A 26,623-nucleotide genomic window follows, 5' to 3' on the forward strand; every position below is an offset into this window, starting at 1 on the left:
CAAGAATTGGTCTCTAGTTCCAACAAAATTGAAATCAATATGCACCCAACAACCAATAATATATAAGAAATCTACATCCATAAAACCTTTTCCTTAACTAATACTACGTATGTTTTCAATTGATCAAACATCCTTAAAACAACCAAGAAGTGCCAAGGGGTAATTTGGTATTTGATTAACATTATAAACAATATTAACATTAGGTGTTTTAGAATTAGGTTCCTGTTTCACATCCTTTTCCTTCACATATTTGTCACCAGAATCACATTAGCATAAGCTGGTTTCGCCACCATTTTACTACTAGAAGTATTCATAAAACCATGCTTAGGAACAGGAGCAGGACAAGAATTTGCATCATATTTAGAGAACCTAGCCAAATTAGCATGCAATATTAGACTCCCAATGCAAATATGTCATAGAGAATTCACTAACGATTCCTGATTATCAACCCTAATAAACCTGACAAACACAAACATTGGTCCCAATTTATTCTTTTTCTTGGCATTGAAAACATCAACTACAACACCCATATGTCCATAAATATTCCATATTTCATGTAATGAAAGATGAGATGGAAAATTTGAAACATATATCATAATCAGGGACATAGGTGGAACTAGGTGTTGGTTTAGGAGTAGATTATATATTTGTATTTGCCAGTTCATAAAAAAATCAAAATCTTGGAGAATTGCTCCTCCTCCTTAGATTTTCGTTGACTGAATTGTCCTAGTCTTTTGAATACTAACGCGCGTTCCTTTCCTTGGATCGTAGTCTATTCTCCATCGACCATCGATACTTAGTCTAGAAAAGATGAGAATTAAAGAATCAAGAATAACATCGGAAAAATATTATCCCCAACGTTTGATCTCGCCTGGGAATTCAAAAAATTACGAAATTGTCGGAACAACAAATATATATGCAGCTTTTTTCATAAGATGATAGCCTAATAAATAATATGGTTAAAAAGAATCATGAAATAATTATTGAAATGACTGACATATTTTATATTGGGAAATTGAGTAATCTAACCCTTGTAAACAACCATTTTAATAAAAATAACCAACAATTTTTCTTTTTGGAAAAGTGACCACTTGATCTGGAATACCATATTCCGGAGCATAGTGTTTTGTTCCGGAGATGTGCCCCGTAATACAATATTCTTGAGTATTTATGATATATTTCCGAAGGGGTTGTCAGTTGGTGGGGATGAGGTCCGAAATCTGACACTCCGTACCTTCCAAACTAGAATTGTGTATTCAGGACTAACGTCCGGAACGGCCGTATATTCCAAATTGGTGGTCCAGAGAGATAAAATTAGGGGTTTTCTATGTTTTTCTTCCAAATATGCAATACATTTGTGTTTTTAATATATTTTTGTGTTTGATACTTTCAAAAAAAGTTCCGCAATAAGTACGTATACAGGTTTTTTCCAAGTTCCAGTTTCTAGTGGAGGGCAATGACATATTGACAGATGTATGCAATATCTTTCTCCAGATTACAAAAGATTTGGTGTAGATATAACCACCGACATCAACTTTGTTGGGTTAGTTAAGTTGGTTGCTTTCAAGTCTAGGTTACACACAAATCAAATTCGTCTATCTTTTTAATGTCATATATCAAATATAGTTATCCAAATTCTTGACGATAGTGATGTTAGATATTTTCTTAGTTTTGTTACTATTATGCCTCCCAACACAGTACAATTGTTTGTTGTTAATAATGTTATGGATAGTGGTACTAATCAATTTCTCGGAGAAAATCGTTCTGGAAATGGTTCTTCTGGTGCTAGAAGTAACCAAATTTGTAATTTATTACCTATAACAACCAACCATGTTCCTTCTTACAAGGACCCTATATATATATGGGTGATTCTAGGTCTAAAGGTAATGTTATTATTCAGGAAGACCTTACTGTTGATGTTGATGAATCTACGAATGATGAGACAAAACTAATTATGTTGGTTGATGATGGTAATATAGTTCCACATGGAGAGCTAATGGAACATTTTCCGAGTTACACTGAATTTGATGGGGGTAATCATATAGATGGAGAAGAGGAAACAGATCCCTTACCACAATCCCGAAGAGCACAACAAGAAAATTTCCTTATTAGTTTTCCAAATTTGAAGAAACACAACCCACCCATTAGGGTATGCCTGGTCTTTTACCACTGCCCGAATTAGCTCAAAAAATCATAAAGAGACCACATCACGCAACTATAATTCCCATGTTAAGTTATTCAAACTCTGCAAAAATAAAGAAGAACTTAAGCTTAATTTAGAAAGAAAAGTGTTAGTGAAGGTTTCCAATATAAAGAGAAAAAATCTACAAAAGACATGTTTGATGATGTTTGCTATATGGATAATTGTGACTAGCGGATTAGGGCAACAAAACATAATACTACCGATTCATTTCAAGTGGTTAAACTATCAGAGAAACACACTTGCTCAAACACACAACTACGTCCCCATCACCGACAAGCCAATAAAATGGTATTGGGTGACTTCTTAAACGACACATTAGCTGATAGTACTGGTAATATGTTGCGCGGAAAACAAATACAACGAACTTCAAATGACCGTCTTTGTGTACATATTTAATACTTGCAAGCATTAAATGTTAACTGTATGCTCTAAATCTTTTGAGGAGGACCCCTGAAGAAAGCTTTCTTAAACTACCTATATACTGTTACAACTTGGAGAAGAAGAATCCAGGGACGGTTATGTTGGGTTTTAAGTACTATAACACGCATATGGTGCACATGCAACCCTAGATGCTTTGGATCTATGTTTTCTCTAATTATACATAGAATTTCAATTTTCCAAAGCATACATCCTAACTAGCATACAATAGAGGATATACAACATAAAAACGATGTTAGATGGATACCTCTTAATGTAGTTTGTAGTTCTTGGCCTTAGAAAGCTTTAGCACCTCAAGTGTGATGCCTCTAATGTGTCACAAACACCAAATCCAAAATGAGGCTTGAAAGAGTAGGCTAGTTAGCTCAAAATCAGTTATCACACTCTTAGAATGAATGGGTAACCGATTTTCAGGGCTAGGTGGTGCTTTTATAGTGTTACAAAGGCTAGGGTTTCATCCATGAAAACCCTAATACACCATGATCCTTCATATTTATTAGGCTCCATGGGTTAAACCTCCATGGACTATCATATTGGTTTAGCCCATCCTAATTAACCATGGATCATTGGCCCACACTATAAGAATCATTGATTTACTTTAGTAGTCATCGTATATTTAATCAGTCTCTTTTGATCACTAAATTAATTCCAAATTAATTCTTGATCAATACTAATTAAATAATATGATTTCTCAATTAATATATTATAATTATAATATATTAATAAATCATAAATAACCCCTTTCTCAAAAGTCCATCCTATCAAATTGCTCTGGTGAAGGCAACCCAAAAGGATCATGCTACAATTGGGTCAAGTACATGGCAATTATAGTTATGGGCTTAGACAAATAATCCAACATGTTACACATATAAAGATGAGTGATGACAATAAATTTGAATACTTTTTCATGGATATAGGTTACGTGGTAATATATTTTACATACATACTTCTTTATATTTAATGTCCATACACATGCGTTTGTTTTAATTAGATTATTAATTACTTTTTTGGTTCGAGCGTTTCAAATATGTTAGCGTCCTATTCTTATCATTGATGGCGCACACCTTAAAGGGATATACTTGGGCACAATATTCCTAGCAGTAGGCATCGATGGTAATAACCAAATCCTTCCTATTTCATTTTATGTTGGGAAAACCGAAAGTGGAGTCATGGATTTGGTTTTTATCAAGACTCAAAGAATGTATTCGGGACATGCCATCTTTGGCTATCATAGCAGATAGATCTAATTCAATTGAAATGGCCATTCAAGCCGGTTCCCGAATGCATATCACAAACTTTGTTGTTGCTATTTGTTGATGAATATGAGAACAAATATAGACAAGCAATAGAGAACATAGATTTTGTTTTAGGAGGCTGTAAAGGTATACCGAGAGTTTGATTTCAAAGAAAGCTTGAGTAGGCTACGTCGTGCACTAAACAATAACTGTCATACATGGATAGACAGAATCGGTAACAAAAGGTGGGCAAGGTCATGTTTCCTCGTGGTTCGGTACAATATTATGACATCAAACAGTGTTCGTCAATGCATTATCAAGAGATCCAAGGAAACTACCGATAACAATATTGATCGATTTCTTTCGAGCAACTATGCAACAATGGTGGTGCCATCGATATAATGCTGGAGGTAAGTGTTTCCCTATATTGTAATAGTTCAATGATAATTGTAGTGTAATTTACTGTACATAAAAATGTATACGAAAATGTTTGTTATAACTGAAAGCAAAAAAATGTTACTGAGTATTCTAAAAAGGTCATCAATAGGAGGATCAACATATCATCTGGTTTTCGGGTATACTAGATTGATCAAAGCAGATATGAGGCGACCGACCAAATGAAAAATGATATAGTAAACATGGAAAGTTGTTACTGCATGTGTGGGAAATGACAATTTTTGGGTATACCTTGTACTCATGCTATGGCGGTATTCAAAGAACTAAGATATCAACACTGTAGTGCATGGGTGTCATCGTAATTCACAATGGAAACACATCATTCAATATATGTAGAGGTTGTGTTTCTAGTCCCAGTTCAAGCTAAATATGAAGAACCGGATGAAGTCATGGTTGTTTTGTCACCATTGATGGACAACGATAAGTCGGACGACCTAAAAACCATAACCATATCCCATCCTAAAGTGAAGGTACGATTCAGAAAAAATGTAGCCGTTGCAAAAGGAACGATCACACAAGAAGAAACTATGACGCTCTGTTTCCCACCGAGTAAAAAAAGTGAATCTTCAAGTAGGACCAAGTTATGTGGAAAAAATAATGTTCCGTCTAAGAGTAGACATACTAGTAAAAAAGGTAGCCAACAATATGATATTGTTGATTTAAAAAACTCGTAGTGATGTTTGTACGAGATCATAATATTCTACAAAATGTTGTTCGGAAGGATAAACTTGTTTTTGCTACATCTTCAAAAGACAGTTGTTTTAAAACATTAATAAGGATAACCATATCTCAAACATTAGCGTAATATGCATCATCTATCCACTGTTGACTCTTAATCCACCACCTAGCAGCAAGCTCCTGCACAGTAGGCTGTAACAACTTGTTGGGGGGACACTGTATAAAAAAACAATATATAAAAGTTAATTGTAAGTTATTTATGTCATAACAACTTATAAATTATAAGGTGGACTAAACTATATACGTGAGTAACATCGAGAATACGTTGACAATCAGGTACATGCAAATGCCTCATCATAGAGTTTGCAATTGCCTGAGGGGTAACACCCAGTATAGGGGGACCAACAATACTATTGTTGGGAAATATCTCCAATATCCAAATCTATAAAATTAAAATGAAAAACAACTTACCAAGTTAAGAAAGTTACAATACTTGTTTAAAAACCCTTATTAAACATAATATACATACCATAAAGGCATAGACAAATCCCTGCAGAGTATATGTGTGTCTACTGCCTCTTCTTGACACATTTGGGTTTAAATGGTCCTCAATCTTATCAAACACAATACACATTTGTTTGTAAGTGAAATCCCATATCAATATGCCCCATGGATACATATGTCAAAAAATTACACTTAATAAGTATATGTATCATTTTGATATAATATGGGTAAAAAACCGTATACTTGTTAAACTCCTTTAAATTAGAGACGAGTGTCATACGTTCATTAGTAACCGGTTGTCAAGGGTATTTCCCCAAAAATTCTTGCTCTAGCATATATACAGTAGGGAGACACTCGTCACGTCTTCATCGCTTAATCGATGAAGTAAATTATTAAACACATTCGCAAGATCATCCATACTCACCGAACATGAAAGCGACACAAATGGAACCACACATTCTTTGAATGTTGCAAAACTAGAACTGGGATGTAAATAATCCCCGAACCGCAAGCTAGTGACCAAGAAGAATGATTTCCTGTAAAAGCAAACTCGTTAGTTGCCAATCGGAAATAAAAGCTCTTCTAATTGGATCAAAAGTAGTAGCTTCCTTGCACATAAGATAGTGACACAGTAAAGGGTGACATTCGACACCCATCGACATGTTCACGTAATCACCAAAACATGATTGCCTAAACATCACCCTACAAATTGGTCGGTTTTCTAAGCACGCCATGATTTTGTGCCCAAGTTCAGGTCTGTAGGTTGTAGTAACAACCACTTCGTATGTTCTATCGTGCTACAATCAAAAGAATTATTAGTTAGTGATTTTTGTATGTATGTTCCAGAGCAGAATTTGGGTTTTTGTTTGTATTCTGGAATTAGGATTTTTGAATGTATTCTAGAGTTAGGATTTTTGTGTGTATGTTCTGGAATCCGAAAATCGGGTTACGGTATTTCGGACCATAAATTTCGGACCAAAATATTCCAGACAAGATTTTCGGATTCGGACACGTTCCAGACTAACAAAAATTGAGGTTTTTGATAACCATGTATCATGTAGTATAAATGTATAAGTCCATGTACTCCTATAATTACATTAATACGATTAAAATTCTCAGAAAACAATATAATACCTATACAAATGCGTAAACTGAACATTTTTTAACATATAATCTAAAATAAATGCATTTAATTAAAACAAATTGGAACTTACAAATAAAACTGTATTTCTTTGTTATCGGAAGACATTTTTAGTTGTAGAGGTGTCTAGAATGGAGTGTCGAAGAAGTGTAGTCCGAAACGTTTTAAATAGCGTTTATAGGATAACCACATTACCGGGTCGGAATTATCTATCCATTTCACCGAATTTGAAATCGGGTCCGGAACAACCCATTCCGGACCAAGTGGTCATTTTGCAAAAAAAAAAAAAAAAGTTATTTAGAAAAACAACACATCCAAAAAATAGTTAGATTACTCGATTTCCCAACTTTAAAATACATGGACTCAAATTAGTAATTTCCTAAACTTGAAATGTCGAAATGGAAAAATAGCAAAGCATCACCCGAGCTATATGGCGGCACATAAAATCATGAAAACCATCAATACACAGTCCACACCGTTAATTATTCTTAACCATTTTCCCAGAGTTATAGTGGCATATTGGTAATTCTTCTGTGACGGTTTGTCTTTCTGCACTATATAACTTGGGTGCATACATGATTCAACCCACGTCCTGCAGCCTGCACCTTCCTATCTCTAGCTTAACAATGGCGGAAATTGCACGGACCCATACACACCCAACGCCAATGAAAGGTACCAATGAAGTTAAGGAAGAGAAATGGGCGAAGCATTACTCGTCGAATCACCATGATACTGTTGGTTGGAGAAGGAGATTTCTCTTTTGCTCTGAGTTTGGCTATGTCTTTTGGCTCTGCTTCAAACATTGTAGCCTCTTCTCTCGATACTTATGGTATTTTAACCTTGCTACTTTCATTATCCACCTATACTAAATAGATATTGTCGTTAAATATTCTGTTATAAATCGGTAGTTAAAAGTTGATAAGATACATCACGAACATCTCAAGTATTTAATAAAACTATTATAATCTTCAAAGGATTATTTTAACTAGTTATATTCAAAGGCTAAGATTTTTAACAATACGAATTCGAACTACAAACAGATATCAATCTAAACTATTAAAGTGGAGAAGTCTGTTCATCTTCTTTCTACTCTTTTTTTCTTTACGTATTTCTAGAAACATTATAATAAGCGCCTTGTGATATATATGATAGCAGCGCGCAGACCTCCATCCTTATTTCTTTTGTTTCTCCAATCCAGTCTTGATGCTACCTTTACAACTTGGTCCGTCAATAATCTTCATAAGTCCAAAATAGAACCCTGAATTCGTAACACAAAAGAACCAATATTAATTTGTTTGTACTATCAAAGTCACGACTGATACCTTAACAAATGTATGTTCCAACATTGTGTAACACTATTTCTACATTATTTGTATCAATTTAGGGTAAAATAATATCGCTAAAGAATAATGGAGATGTATTCTTTTAGCGCTTTTTGTGATAAATGATGGCAAATAGTTTCATTGTACATGGGTTAATTAAACCGATTTAGTATTTAACACTGTTTTTACATTATTTGTTATGGTAAATATAGTGTTAGAGATGGAAGATAATGTTATTTTGGCCACTTTTTGTGATAAGGACATACATAAATGATGCATGATGGCAAATTTGATGATAACATTTGTGTGATATAAACCCTTGATAATTATATGTGGGAAGCTTTTTTATCCAATTAACCGGGCTTTTAGAAACATGCAAAGAAAAATATTTATAAAGTGATATATTTATATGAAATATTGGTGAATTAATTATAATCCTCTAACTGTTTCATATGTTTTAAAAAAATTGATATATTTCATTTAATAAAACACCTGTAATTAGTAAACTAAGGAACATAACAAAAAAATACTTGTATCGGAAGAAATCATATGGAAAAAAATAATGCATAAGTCATCTTGTTCTTTGGAATCATTGTTTTATTTGCAAAATGATGAATAACTTATTGTTCTTATGATTTGGGATAATTTCATCTTACTAGAATATCTTATTGAGAACTACAAGCATGCAAAAACAAACTTGGATAAATTGGTTAACTTTGGAGCTCAACTGTTACATAAAGTTGATGCAGTCAGAATGAGGAATCATACCTACCTTAGAATGCGGAAGTTTGATCGAATTGTATTCAATTTCCCAGATTCTGGCTTTCCTGATAGAGAAAGCGATCATTGCACCATTGTGTAAGATTCTATTCTTGTTTCATTCATTTTAAAACAAGATAAAACTTCAAAAAAAAACTTACTATATTAATTGATTTTGACTAAAATAATGTTTTGCAACCAAATAAGCCAAGAAAACTAGTTGCATAGTTGAGTGAACTATAAAGGTTACACGACCGTATTATTAAACCGTAACACTATTAGTATTCAGAGGTTCGAATTGTTAATCGAATTGAGTGGATATTTGCACATGGAAGGCTGCTTTTCTTGGGTTATCCGCAATATAATTGTTTAAATGGTTACAAAAATAAGATAATGGTTTTTTTAGCATAAGTGGATAAGATGTTAGGGTTTTCCTAACTTTTTCCTTAAAAAAACTACGCAAATTAGTTGTCATTTATATGATGTTTGGTTGCAGGACAAACAAAAATTTAGTTCAAAGTTTCATGTGGAATGCAAGGGCCTTGTTGGATCCAAAAGGTGAAATTCATGTAACCCACAAGACTACATACCCATACAATTATTGGAATATCGAAGAATTGGCAACTCAATGTGGTTTAACATTGCTTGAATGTGTCGATTTCAAGTTTGAAGATTATCCTGGTTACAACTACCAAAAAGGAGATGATGATAGGAATCCTGGTCTGCCATTTTCTCTGGTGAAGTGCAGTACTTTCAAATTCATGGTTTCTCCAAATGCCAAGAAATCACCTCCAGAATTTCCATTTCAAACAGAAGTGATAAAACTACTTGCACTTATGAATCCTTTAGAGTTGGTTCAATCGGCTCCTGGGTTGATTAGTGTGACTAACTCTTTAATCCCTGATCTCTCTCCTTTGCCTGAGGATTTGGAGACATCTTCTTCTTCGGGTGTGAGTACCAGTCAGCCTCCTCATCAGTAGGGACCTTGTAGAATTAATTTGTTTTGATGCATCTTTTGTAGTTTCTTGGGATCATGTGTGGCTATACACTCTTTTTGAATTGCTCAATGTACCAAACTTTTGCGTATGCAATGTATGGAATTTGTGTTTCGTACTATTGTTGTCTTTTATTCTTTAGATTTTAGAAAAGACGAAGTTGCGAATAGTAAAAACATTTGTTTGCAAATTGAAGAAGTATTACATTACATGGATGACACAAACAAAGTGGCCAAATATATGAGTATAGTGATAATAGTAATGAAGTTGAAGTACCACTCTATTAATGAAAACGATGATAGAGGGTATGAGTTTCAGTATAATTGAAGTGAAAAGCATTAAACATTGTTAATCGATTATATTGAACTTGATTAAAATATAGATTGGAGTTCGGATTATAAGGTGTGAGTAACAAAATTTTGATGGTTCATTTCTTAAACTATAAAAATTGCACAGAATGTCTTTAGGCCATGGTTGATTGTGTATTTGATGATGATCCATGCAAAGTAAGATCCCTGATTCTTGGTACTTCCTAAAATAAAATTACTAGTTTTTATCCTTGTATAGTTTCTTTTTGATTGTTTTATTAAACATAGTTTATAACATAGCTGAGAAATTACTTCATTAGGAGCTCTCTTTTCTTTCTTCCCTATGCAGCTATGGACGAACCAAAAATTTTCGCAAGGGGTAACACACAATTTTCTTAATTTTCAATAAGTTTTTAAGCTTTTAAAAAGCTAGTCATGGTTCTAAGGATTGTAGTTGACGTGATACTTTAATAAAATATCACCTTAAATCACACACACACATACACACACACACATATATATATATATATATATATATATATATATATATATATATATATATATATATATTAATAATAATAATAATAATAATAATAATAATAATAATAATAATAATAATAATAGAAAAAATGTATAGATCTATACATATCTTTGTAGATTTTGCAAGATTAACGATTATAGGTATCTAGGGAATAACAAATTTAATCAAGGCCTTTGGATGAACTAACATTTCACTAACGCATTAATCTTAGGTATTTATCTTTTATCTTTTATCTAAATCCTTCCTATGGATTTCCTATAACTATCACAATATAAATCTATGATCTTATATTTGATAATTATAACTTTTGATCTCATAATTATTTTGTATATATATATATATATATATATATATATATATATATATATATATATATATATACCCCCTAATTATGGTTATTTGAAAACAAGATAGAGTAACAACTAAGTACAGTGTATATCCTTATATTTGACCATTATAACTTCTAGGTACTACGTTATCCTAGGGATTTGACCATTATAACATTTAGGTATTATCTCTTCCTAGAATATTGCGCATCATATATCTTAGGCATAATATCATAGCTTAACACTAGACATAATATCTACAACTACATTATTCTAATGCTTTAAGTTTTATAAAATAATTTGATGTTTATAACTAGAAATACATTTTGATAAAATCATTTGATAAGCATGTATCCCCCCACCCTGCAAACCATTTAAAAGATTGAAATAGGGGTCGTATACTCACCCTAATCGCACAAAACCTTTGAGGTAGGCTTGAATCGGCCTTGGGACTCTGGGGATCACTCGACAAGGTGGCAACTTCGAGATAGAGAGTGGGAGGGAAGTCTGAAGGTGTGCAGAACTAGAATGGTGTCGGCTTCTATTTATTGTCGAGTTTGGAGGTGCGTGCCAGGAAAATATTCGCATGCGCCACACATCAACATCATGGCTCCATCCGGAAGTTGCCACGTGTCACTCCCCCCACTCGGCCACGTCACTCACAATCTACTCTAATCCGGTGTAAGGTGCACGACATGCGGAGACGCACACGTGGCACGCACGAAAAGATTTTGTAAAAATAATAACTTCTTCGTGCGAGCTCTGATCTAAGCGCTCTCTATATGTATGTGATGATATGAATGGGTACTACAACTCTCATTTAGGTTGTTTTGGCTAGTTTTGACTTTCATTTTTGTGTCTAACATCGCTAAAAATAAATGATTTTATAAAATCATATCTCTCACATATGGACCCCGTTTTTCGTAAAAAATTTCCTAAAGTTTATATCTCGAGAAGTACTAAGAAACTATTTTTTCACTTTTAGTCACAACTCAACCAATCTCTAAGTACCGTTTTGATGTAATTAAGTTTAATTACGTTGTTGATTTCTATTTTTATAAAATCCATAACTCTTTCCTTTGGAGTCAGATGTTTACAAATCTTATACCCTTAAGTTCACGTTAACGAGTACTATCCAAGTTAGTTAACCAGTTTAGAAAATGTCACAACTTTTTGGATGCTTATTTTGTAACACCCAAAAATTTTACACCAAATTTAAAATTTTCAATCACAAATAAAAATCAATAGAATTGTTTACAAAATGTTTTCAAATCCATATCCATCAGAGTGTCCCAAAATCATATCATAAGGATGAGGAGCGGTACGGTCATGCCTTTGCCTTGCCATGAACTACAGAAGTACCTAAAACAATAAACTGAAAACTGTAAGCCCGAGGGCTTAGTGAGCTACCCCCAAAATACCAATACCACACTGACAATGCCATATCAGTAACAATCAATCAACCAATGTAACATCCCAAGTTCAGAATCAAGAAGTTAAAGGACTTAAAGTGTAAATTAAGGGAAGGGACTCGACGAGTAGGCATGCTTACTCGCCGAGTCGGAGTGGGATTTGTCGCGGGTTTAAGTGGCCAAATCGCCGAGTCGGCGGCTTGGACGCGACGAGTTGGTGCTGAAGAGAGAAAACCCTAATCCCAAGGGTTGCACCCTATTTAAAGGACTTTATGTCCTTCTCCCAGCCTCCTAATCCCCCTGAGAGTTCCAAAAACCCTAATTTTCGTGTGAGACTCCATTGTTCAGGAGATTGAAGTTTGGAAGAGGAATTTGGTGGAAGGAGCTTGAGAAATTAGAGGCTAGCATCAAGGGGCTTGTGTAGATCTGGGATCTACTTTAGTTTGGGCACATCTTGGAGGTAATAAGCTGTTACCTTCTGTAACATCCATAAAATTCACGCCAAATTTTAACTTTTAATATCAACAGAAGAGATCAAATAGTAATTGTTTACAAAACATTTCCAAATCAATTATTATCAGAGTGTCCCAAAACAGATCATAAGGATGAGGAGCGGTACGGTCACGCCTGCGCCTTCCCACGGTCTCCTGAAGTACCTGAAACAATAAACTGAAAACTGTAAGCCCGAGGGCTTAGTGAGCTACCCCCAAAATACCAATACCACACTGGGCCTACAGTCTATCTAGATCTATCACGAGCTTTCGGTAACAATCAATCAATCAACATGCATACTGGGCCATTGGCCTGAATGGTCCGCCCCACTGGGCCTACAGTCTATCTAGATCTATCACGAGCTTTCGGTATGACTAGTCCGCCATGTGGGCCAACAGTCTCCCTGGACCGCTCATAGGGTATGTTGGCCTTCAGCACGGAGCAGGACCACCTCAACCCAACCAACAAGCAGATAACCATGTGCGCATAACTATCATATACGACATATACAAACATCAAGCATATCTATCTTACTGACCATCAATCATGAAGTTCTCTAAAACACTGACCTAGCAGGTCACTAACATACCAATCCCTATAGATCATAAAACATAACATACTGTCTACCCTGATTCCAATCAAGCAGATTGTAATCACATGTAGCATACCATAACTATAATAAATAAAGGGTCGGCCTTTGTGCCGTAGACCCTGTCGATATAATGAGGATAACTCACCTCGCATATGTCGACTCGGAAGGGTAAACTCCAACTCTCGGATCACTCGACACAGGCTCCACTACCTATAATCATAGTTCAACATACTCATAAGTCCTTAACCTTATAAGGTACTCCATAACCCAATAGTCAATCCCTGGTCAAGGTCAAAGTCCCCAGTCAAGGTCAACAGTCCATGTTGACCTCAACTCGTCGAGTATACCCAGCTACTTGTCGAGTCCCTTGAAGCACAATCAAACTCGCCGAGTCATCGACGTGACTCGTCACTTTCCTACGAATCCCGATCAAACCTGAAGGCCACCCATCGAGTTCCCTCCTTGCAACTCGACGTATATACACGTGTATGTGTTCTTGGTTAAAACTCATCCGACTCGCCGATTTGTTCTTCAACTCGTCGAGTTTATGGCAATCTTCATCGGACTCGCCGAGTTGTTCATCCAACTCGTCGAGTTCATGGCCATCTTCATGCGACTCGCCGAGTTGCTCATCCAACTCGTCGAATCCACACAGGCCTATTTTGAGCCATGCAATGGCTCAAATTCACAGATCCAGGTTCCTAGAGCATACTTATCACGTAAAGTTGCAAACTTTACGTACATGCATTGCTTTAAAATCTCTTAATGCCAAAACCAAGCTCTTAACGGATCTTCATGGACCAAGGGAACCTTAATCTCGACCAAAGCTGGAACTTTATGCTTCTATAACCCAAAGAGGGTCCAGATCTGAAGTTACAACTTCAGATCTAGCCCATAGCTTGTCATACCAACTTGATATCCTTATGAAAACCCTAAAGCTCACTCAAAAAGGGAGGTCAAGACTGAAATAAACAAGGGTAATAGCTTAATACCTTCCCAAGAGATGTCCACAGAAGTAGATTCAGATTTCCTCCCAGCTTCTTGCCTCAATTACTTGGTTTCCCCAAACTCCCACACCAAAATCTTCTCTCAAAGCTTCAACACACAATGGGCACACACACATACGAGTTAGAGATGTAAAGGGGGCTGCAAAGGGGATGAAATAGGCCTGAGGTTCTTTAAATAGGGATGAAAACCCCAGAAATTAGGGTTTCTCCTTTCCAGCTCCTACTCGCCGATTCCCACAAAGGACTCACCGAGTAGCTCACTTAATTCACGATCCCACCTGCTGCTACTCGACGAGTAGGGCTGCTAACTCGTCGAGTAGGGCCAAAACCAAGAAATTTTTATTTGAAATAATACCTGAGAATCGGGGCGTTACACCTTCCCTCTTTTGCATCTAGATCTATTATCATTTGAGATTTGGAGCACTTTTGGTACGATTGAGAGCTATTTCGAGTTAGAGGCTTAGATCTGAGGTTTCTACCTCAGATCTAGACTTGTGATGGTCCAAAATGTCATAAAGCTTCAGTCATTGAGTTGTTGGTGATCCACCTTTGTCTAAAACCCAAGCCCCCTAGTGTGTTTTGAGCTTATATCTCCTTAGTTTCACGTAAAGTTTGCAAGTTTATGTGAGGGTTAGACTGTAGAAGAGTGGATCTACGGATTGGAGCCCCTCCATGGCTCGAAAATCTTCTGAATGGATTGAGAACCGGAGAGACTCGGCAAGTCACATAGTGTAACACCGTAAAAATTCAAACAATTTTTCGCATTTTAAAAATCATGTATTTTCATTCCCATCCACATTTTAAAACATTGTATCATCATTATCTTAATACAAAATCCCTAGATCAAAACATATGAACTCTAGTCTGTGTATGTACGAGTCATGCCGGCGCCTTCCCGCGATCATCACTGGTACCTGAAACACCACACATAACACTGTAAGCATAAATGCTTAGTGAGTTCCCCAAAATACCACATAAACACATATCAGCCACTCAAGGATGTAACTCTGTTGACCCTCTGTTCGAATATCTCTGTGGGACCCTCTTGGTCCCTAACTCTGTGGACCCACTGGTCCTAACTCTGTAAACTCTGAATCATGCATATCACATATCTCAATAAATCCTAACACATATTATCATGCAACTACACTGACATATAACTCTAGAATACTCTGTCACATAACTCTGTTACCACACTAGGTAAAGTATAGTGAGAAGACTCACCTCAGATGTCTCGGTATATCCCTGACTCAGTGGAAATATGATCTAGCCTCCGCCTAATAACACAAAGTAAATATTCTCATAAATACAATTCTCGGAACTAGACTCAACCCTCTATGGGTGAAAGACCATTTTACCCCTCTATCATCTCAAAGGCCACAATTTGGACCAAACCCTAAAAGTCAACAAAAGTCAACGATCAAACTTTGACCCGACTCGTCGAGTGCACTTGGGCGACTTGGCGAGTCTACACGTGTCTAATAACTCTTTTAGTCTTGCTTGGCACGTCGAGTTCCTCCCCTTACTCGACGAGCCACACCTGGCATGAATCGTGGGGCCACCCCGACTCAACTCGCCGAGTCTCAAGAACAACTCGGCGAGTTCCGCCTTGAACTCCATTCCCCTAACTCTCCCTGACTCACCGAGTTATTTCCCTAACTCGGTAAGTCTACTCACTGAGTGATTTACGGGAGACCCTCATCCTACTCGCCGAGTGTGATCTTCGGACTCAGCGAGTTCGTGTCATGCACAAACTCCATAGACTTCCTGAGGTCAGATCTGTTTCATTAATCCATAGATCTGACCTTCCCAAACATGATAATCACGTAAAGTTTAGACCTTAACACTCATATAACCTCTAGATGGTCTAACTTGGTGATTTAGCCCCAAAAATAACATCCTAAGCTCATGGCTCCCAAAATAACTGATAAACCTCCAAGCGTTAAGGTCTCTGGACCTCTTTGGGTCCAAATCCAAAGAATAAACTCGATAAGGGACCAATTGCTCCACATATCCATCCTCTAAAGGGGTTAGAAAACCCTAACTCTAAGAATCAACACCAAATCTGAAGAAGGTTCGAATAAATACCTCAATATGAAGTCTATGAACTCTGAAGTCACCAAAATCGCACCTCCTTCAGCCTCCTCTTGCCTTGGTCACCTCTTTCTTGCAAATACACCAACAAAAGGATCAAGAATGGCCTCTCGTTCCTCACAAACGCTCTAGGTCTCTTAGGGTTTCCCTCTGGGGTTTGGTAGCCGCAAATGACGGCCCTAAGGGCTTTTAAATAGGTCCCAAACCTAGGAAATTAGGGTTTCATTTAACAGCGTGGACTCGCCAAGTCCACTCATGAACTCGCCGATTCCAGCTATGAACCCGGATAAGAATCCGCGACCATACTCGCCGAGTCCAAGCACCAACTCGCCGAGTCCCCTCTCAACCTCCAAAAAAATAAAAGGAATAAATAATATACCTGGGAATCCGGGTGTTACAATTCTCCCCCACTAGAATTAGACTTCGCCCTCGAAGTCTCACTCTGCAAACAACTCTGGATGCTGCTCCCGCATTTCACACTCCGGGTCCCAAGTCAACTCCGACCCTTTCCGATGCTGCCACTAGACCTGCACCAGAGGCAGCTCTTTGTTCCTCAAAAACTTGATCTTCCGATCCCTAATCGACACCGGTCTCTCAATATAGTTCTGGCTCGCATCCACCTGAATATCTTCTAATGGCACCACTACCGACTCATCAGCTATACACTTTCTCAGCCGCGACACGTGGAAAGTGTCATGGATCTGTCCCAACTCTGCAGGTAACTCCAAACAGTAGGCTACCCTGCCTACCCTCGCGATCACCCTGAAAGGACCGATAAATCGGGGCCCCAACTTGCCCCTCTTCCTGAATCGAATCACTCCTTTCCAAGGAGAGACCTTCAGGAGCACAAAGTCGCCGACCTGAAACTCGAGCTCGGACCGGCGCCTGTCCGCATAACTCTTTTGACGACTCTGAGTGGTCAACAACCTCTGCCTAACCTGCTGAATCTGCTATGTCGTCTGAAGCACGATCTCAGTACTACCCATCACATGCTGCCCTACCTCTCCCCAGCAAATGGGGGTCCGACACCTCCTCCCATACAACAGCTCAAAGGGTGGCATACCAATGCTCGAATGATGGCTGTTGTTGTAGGAAAACTCTGCCAAGGGCAAGTACGTGTCCCAACTCCTGCCGAAATCCAACACACATGCTCGGAGCATGTCCTCGAGCGTCTGAATCGTCCGCTCACTCTGCCCGTCAGTCTGTGGGTGGTATGCGGTACTAAAATTCAGTCTCGTACCTAATTCCTCATGAAATTGCTTCCAGAATCTGGAAGATAAATGTACATCTCGATCTGAGACAATCGAGATCAGCACTCCATGCCACGATACCACCTCTCTCACGTACATCTCTACGAACCTCTCCGCGGAAGAGCTATCACTGATAGCAAGGAAATGAGCGCTCTTCGTCAACCTGTCCACAATCACCCAAATTGCATCGACACCTCTCACAGTCCTAGGTAATTTGGTGATGAAATCCATGGTAATCTATTCCCATTTCCACTCTGGAATCTCTAACGGCTGCAACTTACCATGTGGACGCTGATGCTCGGCCTTAAACCTGCGATAGGTCAAGGATCTCTCTACAAACCATGCAACACCCCTCTTCATACTGGGCCACCAATACTCCCTCTTCAGGTCCAAATACTTCTTAGTTTCCCCGGGATGGATCGAGAATTTCGATGGATGAGCCTCTTCCATCAAAATGGTACGCATCCCGCCCACAAACGATACCCATATCCGACCCTGAAATGTCATAAGCCCCCGGCTATCGGTAACGAATTCTGATACCAGCCCGACAACTTGCTCTCTCTTCTGGCTTTCTGGCCTCACGGCCTTAGCATGGGCCCCACGAATAGCGTCCAACACTGGTGTCATCATTGTCAATCTCAAACAAACATCTCGCATCGGGGCGCCCTCTGCCCTACGACTCAGTGCATCGGCTACAACGTTAGCCTTGCCCGGGTGGTACAGGATCTCACAATCGTAATCCTTCACCACATCCAACCATCTCCTCTGGCGCATATTCAGGTTGGGTTGATCCATTACATACTTCAGGCTCTTGTGGTCCGTGTATATGGTACACTGAAACCCATACAGATAGTGATGCCAGATCTTGAAGGCGAACACCACCGCCCCCAACTCCAGATCGTGGGTGGGATACCTTGTCTCATGAGGCTTCAGCTGCCTCGATGCGTATGCTATCACATGACCCCTCTGCATAAGCACCGCTCCAGCCCAAATATCGACGTGTCACAATACACTATGAAATCCTCCATCCCCTCCGGAAGGGCTAACACCGGAGCTTCGCATAATCTCTGGCGAAGTGTCTCGAAGGAGGCCTGCTGCTCTGGACCCCATGAAAAAGCAACACCCTTCCGGGTCAATTTGCTGAGTGGCACGACGATCTTGGAGAAATCCCTGATAAATATCCGATAATAACCAGCCAACCCTAGGAAAATCCTGATCTCGGTAGGTGACCTCGGCACCTCCCAACTCATCACTGCCTCAATCTTGGCCGGGTCGACCAATATCCCTTTCTGGTTCACGAGGTGCCCTAGGAACTGGACCTCTCGCAACCAAAAATCACACTTGGAGAATTTGGCATAAAGCCTCTCCGATCTCAGGACCCCGAGGATCTCCCTCAAATGTTCCTCATGCTGCTCTCTGGATCTCGAATACACCAATATGTCGTCGATGAACACGATCACCGAGAGATCCAACATCGGTCTGCACACTCTGTTCATGAGATCCATGAACACTGCCGGTGCGTTGGTGAGTCCGAAAGGCATCACCACGAACTCATAATGCCCATAACGAGTCCTGAATGCTGTCTTCTGGACGTCCTCATCTCACACCCTCACCTGATGATATCCAGACCTCAAATCGATCTTGGAGAACCAAGATGCTCCCTGTAACTGATCGAACAAATCATCGATCCTCGGCAATGAGTAACGGTTCTTGACCGTTAGCTTGTTCAACTCCCGGTAATCAATGCACATCCGGTGTGAACCATCCTTCTTCTTGACAAAAAGGATATGCGCTCCCCATGGCGAACTGCTCGGCCGAATAAACCCCTTCCGCAGCAGCTCCTGGAGCTGCGAGGATAACTCCTGCATCTCTGTAGGCGCAAGGCGATAAGGCGCCTTGGCGATAGGCGCAACCCCCGGAACCAAATCGATACTGAACTCTACCTGCCTCTCCGAAGGCACACCCGACAACTCCTCTGGAAATACATCCGGAAAATCACGCACTATCGGGACCTCATCAACTGACCTCGGTCTCTCAGAATCAACCCTCGCATCCATCACATATGCTACAAATCCCCTACAGCCCTGCTATAAACTCTGTCTCGCTCTGGCAGCCGAACAAAATGCTGACCCAGCACGTGTACCCTCGCCATATACCGTAAGAACTCCCCACTAGGGTATGGTATGGTCACCAGCTGTCTCTCGCAGTCGATAACCACTCCCACTCTGCTCAACCAGTCCATGCCCACGATGACACAGACATCGCCCATCGCAATAGGAACTAAATCAATTGGAAACTCGACGTCGAAAATCTCGAGTACACATCCTCGGATTACCTCGGCAGCATACACCGTCCTCTCGTCCGCTATGGAAACCCTCAGAGGTCGACTCAACGCCTCTCGACTAATAATAATGTGCTGACTAAAAGCCAAAGATACAACAGACCGACTCGCACCCGAGTCAAATAACACCAATGCAGGTACAAAATTCACAAGAAAAGTACCTACACATAACATAAAATAAACACTATATCGCAACATCAAAAAAAATACAAGAAAGGATACATACCAGCCACAACGTCGGGTGCAACGTGGACCTCCTCTGCAGTCAGCTGAAAGGCTCTCCCTCGTGCCTTCGGTACCTCGGCCTTCACTGGCCGGCTCTCGGCAGACCTGATAGCAGCAGGGGCAGATCCCTGAGATGCTCCTTGAGCTGCCCCTCGCAACTGTGGACACTCTGCCTTGCGGTGTCCGGTCTGGTTGCAGTGGAAACACACTACAAACCCCTTGGGGAAATCCTTGGCCATATGCCCCTCCTTGCATCATTTGTAGCAAGATCCCGCTCTACACACCCCATCGTGGCTCTTGCTGAACTTACCACAAGTGCGGCCCTTTTGATCCCCAGATCTCGAATCAGTGGGATTGGCCCGCTTGGCTACCGGCTGAGACTGTGCCGATCGCCGATCCCTCCCCTGAAGCTCAGCAAATGTCCGATACGTCGAGTTTGCCACGAACTTCCATATATCCCACCTCAAAATGCTAAGATATCGGCTCATACGTGCCTGCTCGGAGGACACGTGCTCTGGGCAGAACATCGCCCGCTCATGGAACATCCTCGTAATCACTGTGATAGACTCAATACCTTGCTTGAGGGTCAAAAACTCCTGGGCCAAACGCTCCCTCTCCACCTGGGGAACGTACTCATCTCGAAACATAGCAGTGAACCTCTCCCAGGTCACTGCAGCAAGCTCAACAGGCGTATAATGCACCGTCACAAACTTCCACCAGTCCTTCGCTCCCAAGCGAAGCTGGTTCAGCGCGAACTAGACTCTCAAATGCTCAAGAGATGAGCAAGTAAAGAAACACCCCTCAATGTCTGAAATCCACCTCATCTCTGCAATCGGGTCGTGGGTCCCATCAAACATCGGTGGTTTTGTGTTGCTGAACTCCCGGAACAGCAACGCATCACCACCCTGCTGTCACGGACCAAGTTTCTGGAAAATTCCACGATCGTCTAGAGAACTCCGGAATGATCAAGTATATTCGAGAAGTCTCCGGAGAGATCATGAATGCTCTACGAGACCCTAGAAGATGCTAGAATATTGTAGATGTCTGTGGAACAAAGGAAAACGATCCGGAATAATCAAGAGGACGCTAAACGAAGCTAGAAGGACCTGGAAGACTTTGGAATGATCTAGAATACGCTAGATCATAAAAGAGCAATCTGGATAATGTCGGAACAACCTAGAACCTTCTAGAGCATCGTAGACAAGTATACCATTTTCTAGAGTCATGTAAAGGCCATGTAAATAATAAGAAGAATCTAGATTAGTCAAGAAAGACCGGGACCTAGAAACTTCCATTTGAGGAGGTGTAAGGTGCCTATAAATAGGAAGGATGTCTCATTTGTAGGAATCATTGGAAAGTTGCCTTGTAAAGTAGTCGAGTCTTATATATAAGCTTTATTCCTTACTTCGTAGCATTCCTTATCGCATCTCTTGCTATCCTAGTTGTTAGTACATCGTAAGTAAGCGTTCCAAGCCTGACTTAGTTGAAGAAGCACTAAGTGGCACACGGTATTGACTAGTCTAAAAGAGTCATCCCGTGACAAGTGGTATCAGAGCCTGGTTCGAGCAAGCAAGAGACCATTACGATGGAAGGAGCAAGTGAAGTATTCAACATTCTCCCTGTCGTCGAGGAGAAAGGAAGGAAGTCCAAGAAGAGGGATCAATCGGTAGATGCCTTGGCAAGCTTAGAAAACAAGCTTACAAGGACAGGGATTAACATCGGTGAGATCCTTGAATGGAAGGATACCGTCGATCTATTCGTTGCTGAGATAAGTGACACGAGCGATGGATTGAAGGAGACCATCGGTGTCATCAAGGAAGAAGTCCTTGGACTTATCAACACCCTATGGAGTGAGTTCCATGAGAAGGTAGATGCATTACAAGCCGAAGTAAACGTGTGCAAGGCAGCGATCACTGGAGGGACCATTGCAAGAACGTTTCCGCACACAGAAGCACCCAAACCATTGAAGTATGGATGTAAACGCGACCCCAAAGAGCTTGATGAATTCTTTTGGTCAATGGAATGCTACTTCAATGCTAGTCAAGTGAAGGACGACAAGACAAAGGTAGATACAGCCGTACTTTATCTATGCGAGAGTGCAGCTCTATGGTGGCGAAGGAAGCACAGTGATATTGAAAAAGGATTATATACCATAGACACATGGGAAGAATTCAAGAGGCAACTCAAGAGACAATTCTGCCCACATAATGCTGAATACATAGCGATGAAGAAACTTCGTGGGCTAAAGCATACGGGATCCATCCGAGACTATATAGTCGAGTTCATGAGCTTGATGCTAGAGTTACCCGACATGCAGGAGAAGGAAAAACTTTTCTATTTCATGGATGGACTACAATCTTGGTCCTACAACGAGCTCAAGAGGAGAAATGTCAAAGACATTGACGAAGCTATTGCCGTGGCAGAAGATCTAATGGAATTTCGAAAAGAAAGCACGGTTAAGAAGAATAGTGGGGGGGAACAAACTATGACGGAATCGGAACCAAAACAAAACACACCCCAACCTTTAAATACGAAAGGAAAAGAAATCGAAGGAAGAAACCGAAGAGAAGAGCGAAAGGAGATCAAGTGCTACTTGTGTGATGGTCCTCACTTGATCCGAGACTGTCCGAAGAAAAAGACTTTCTATGCGATGGTTTTGCAAGAAGAAGAAGATGAAGCACAAATAAGCTCAATGCATTTTCTGAACTCAATATCGAAAGATGAGATAAAATCTTCTAAGAAGGAAGAAAATAAAGGAGGGAGTCTTATGTTCGTTGAAGTTAAAGTGAATGCAAGGAACACTAAGGCGCTAGTAGATTCTAGAGCAACACATAGTTTCATCGCAGTGGAAGAAGCCAAGAAGTTGGGTATTCATTATACAAAGGAGTTAGGTCGGTTGAAGGTTGTCAACTCTCCATCTAATCCGATCCTCAGAGTTTCTCGTGGAATACCCATGAAGATTGCAGAATGGGAAGGGGCCATCGACTTAATAGTGGTTCCAATGGACGACTATCGCATGGTACTAGGATTGGATTTCCTGGATATGGTATGTCCTTGGTCGTTCGAAATAGACAACACCCTGCGTATAACCAAGGGATCAACTATCCATATAATTCCCTTAGAAAGAAGAAAGACAAAAGATCGATCCCTTTCAACTATGAAGATGTGTTATGACCAGAGCAATATAATCAAGAAGAATATGAAGCCAATAGGGGAAGTTCGAATAAGCGAGGCATGTTTGAAGGAACAGGGATCCATATCCCACATGAAGAGTTACTCAAGGTTTTACGAGGCTAAGAGAAGAAATAGGATTCAAAGTACATTGAGAAATAAAAGCACGCCTTACTCGAAGAGATACTTTGGAGAAAATGAAAAGACACGAAGTAGCCCCATGAGAACATCGAGACATATGTATAGAAGACTTGACGAGGACGTCAAGGGTTTAAGCGGGGGAGGGTGTCACGGACCAAGTCTCTGGAAAATCCCATGATCGTCTAGAGAACTCCGGAACGATCAAGTATATTCGCGAAGTCTCCGGAGAGATCATGAATGCTCTACGAGACCTTGGAAGATGCTAGAATATTGTAAATGTCTGTGGAACAAAGGAAAACGATCCGGAATAATCAAGAGGACGCTAGACGAAGCTAGAACGACCTGGAAGACTTTGGAATGATCTAGAATATGCTAGATCATACAAGAACAATTTGGATAATGTCGGAACAACCTAGAACCTTCTAGAGCACCGTAGACAAGTATACCATTTTCTAGAGTCATGTAAAGGCCATGTAAATAATAAGAAGAATCTAGATTAGTCAAGAAAGATCAGGACCTAGAAACTTCCATTTGAGGAGGTGTAAGGTGCCTATAAATAGGAAGGATGTCTCATTTGTAGGAATCATTGGAAAGTTGCCTTGTAAAGTAGTCGAGTCTTATATATAAGCTTTATTCGTTACTTTGTAGCATTCTTTATCGCATCTCTTGCTATCCTAGTCGTTAGTACATCGTAAGGAAGCGTTCCAAGCCTGACTTAGTCGAAGAAGCACTAAGTGGAAAATGGTATTGACTAGTCTAAAAGAGTCATCCCGTGACACTGCGGTCTAGCCGCGGCTACAGCTGTAGTGGCCGCGGCAACAACAGCATCAGAAAGAGCAGCGTATCTCTCATCAGATGTCTCTATCAGGGTGGTCTTGATAGACCCGAACATCTCTGGAATCTCAGTGCGGATGGCAGCAGCCACCTCATCATGGATCATCTGGTGGAGCTCCTCGTCGCTCACACCCCCTCCACTAGTCCCTGGTCTGTGGCGCGTTCCCACCATGATACCTCTCTGAAATACAACACAAAATATCAAAGACTAGTTCGAGCGTGCACACACTCGATACCCCCAATCCTACTTGGTTCCTGGTACCTTAAGGATTCTTACTTGGGTTGCGCACTGGCCCGGTGCCTTTGGTATTACGTGCCCAATACTACCGACCACACCGACTCAGCATTCATTCCATGTCCTCCTCCCAGAGTCCCAAATTTCCAAGCACTCTACTCTCTTAATCATGTGCTACTCACAAGCAGATATCTCATAAGCACCTCGCTGCTATCTAAACACTCTCAAACATTTCTAGCAGCAAAAGCCCTAGACTAAGGCATCACATATTAGGCCACTCTATTCCTAATAAGAATACCTAGTCTACTCTAGCATGCATATTATAATTCATCATATAGCATAACACAACATATCTAATAGCACTTATTGTAAGGTTATTTTGGGAAATCACCGTTCGGGCGCTGGCTGATCGTACACACGGCTTTGCTCTGTTTGTCTCAAAACTCTTTTTACTCTTTTCAAAATAAAATTACTTCATTATCAAAATTCTTCTCAATTCCTCAGTTTGAGTTCAGATACGCCCGAAGATGCATCCGAATCCCTCAAACCAAGGCTCTGATACCAACTTGTAACACCGTAAAAATTCAAACAATTTTTTGCATTTTAAAAACCATATATTTTCATTCCCATCCACATTTTAAAACATTGTATCATCATTATCTTAATACAAAATCCCAAGATCAAAACATATGAACTCCAGTATGCGTGTGTACAAGTAATGTCAGCGCCTTATCGCGATCATCACTGGTACCTGAAACACCACACATAACACTGTAAGCATAAATGCTTAGTGTGTTTTACAAAATACCACACAAACACATATCAGCCACTCAAGGATGTAACTCTGTTGACCCTCTGGTCGAATATCTCTGTGGGACCCTCTTGGTCCCCTAACTCTGTGGACCCACTGGTCCTAACTCTGTAAATTCTGAATCATGCATATCACATATCACAATAAATCACAACACATATTATCATGCAAATACACTGACATATAACTCTAGAATACTCTGCCACATAAATCTGTTACCACACTAGGTAAAGTATAGTGAGAAGACTCACCTCAGATGTCTCGGTATATCTCTGACTCGGTGGAAATATGATCTAGCCTCCGCCTAATCACACAAAGTAAATATTCTCATAAATACAACTCTCAGAACTAGACTCAACCCTCTATGGGTGAAAGACCATTTTACCCCTCTATCAGCTCAAAGGCCACATTGTTAACCAAACCCTAAAAGTCAACAAAAGTCAACGGTCAAACTTTGACCCGACTCGTCGAGTGCACTTGGGCGACTCGGCGAGTCTACACGTGTCTAAAAACTCTTTTAGTCCCACTTGGCACGTCGAGTTCCTCCCCTTACTCGACGAGCCACACCTGACATGAATCGCGGGGCCACCCCGACTCAACTCGCCGAGTCTCAAGAACAACTCGGCGAGTTCCGCCTTGAACTCCAGTCGCCTAACTCTCCCTGACTCACCGAGTTATTTCCCCAACTCGATAAGTCTACTCACTGAGTGATTTACGGGAAACCCTCATCCTACTCGCCGAGTCTGATCTTTGGACTCGGCGAGTTCGTGCCATGCACAAACTCCATAGACCTCCTGAGGTCAGATCTGTTTCATTAATCCATAGATCTGACCTTCCCAAGCATGATAATCACGTAAAGTTCAGACCTTGACACTCATATAACCTCTAGATGGTCTAACTTGGTGATTTAGCCCCAAAAATAACATCCTAAGCTCATGGCTCCCAAAATAACGCATAAAGCTCTAAGGGTTAAGGTCTCCGGACCTCTTTGGGTCCAAATCCAAAGCACAAACTCGAGAAGGGACCAATTTCTCCACATATCCATCCTCTAAAGGGGTTAGAAAACCCTAACTCTAAGAATCAACACCAAATCTGAAGAAGGTCCGAATAAA

The sequence above is a fragment of the Lactuca serriola genome, chromosome 9 (genome assembly GCF_051521515.1).
Source record: "Lactuca serriola cultivar US96UC23 chromosome 9, Lser_US96UC23_V15, whole genome shotgun sequence".
In the NCBI taxonomy this organism is placed as follows: domain Eukaryota; kingdom Viridiplantae; phylum Streptophyta; class Magnoliopsida; order Asterales; family Asteraceae; genus Lactuca; species Lactuca serriola.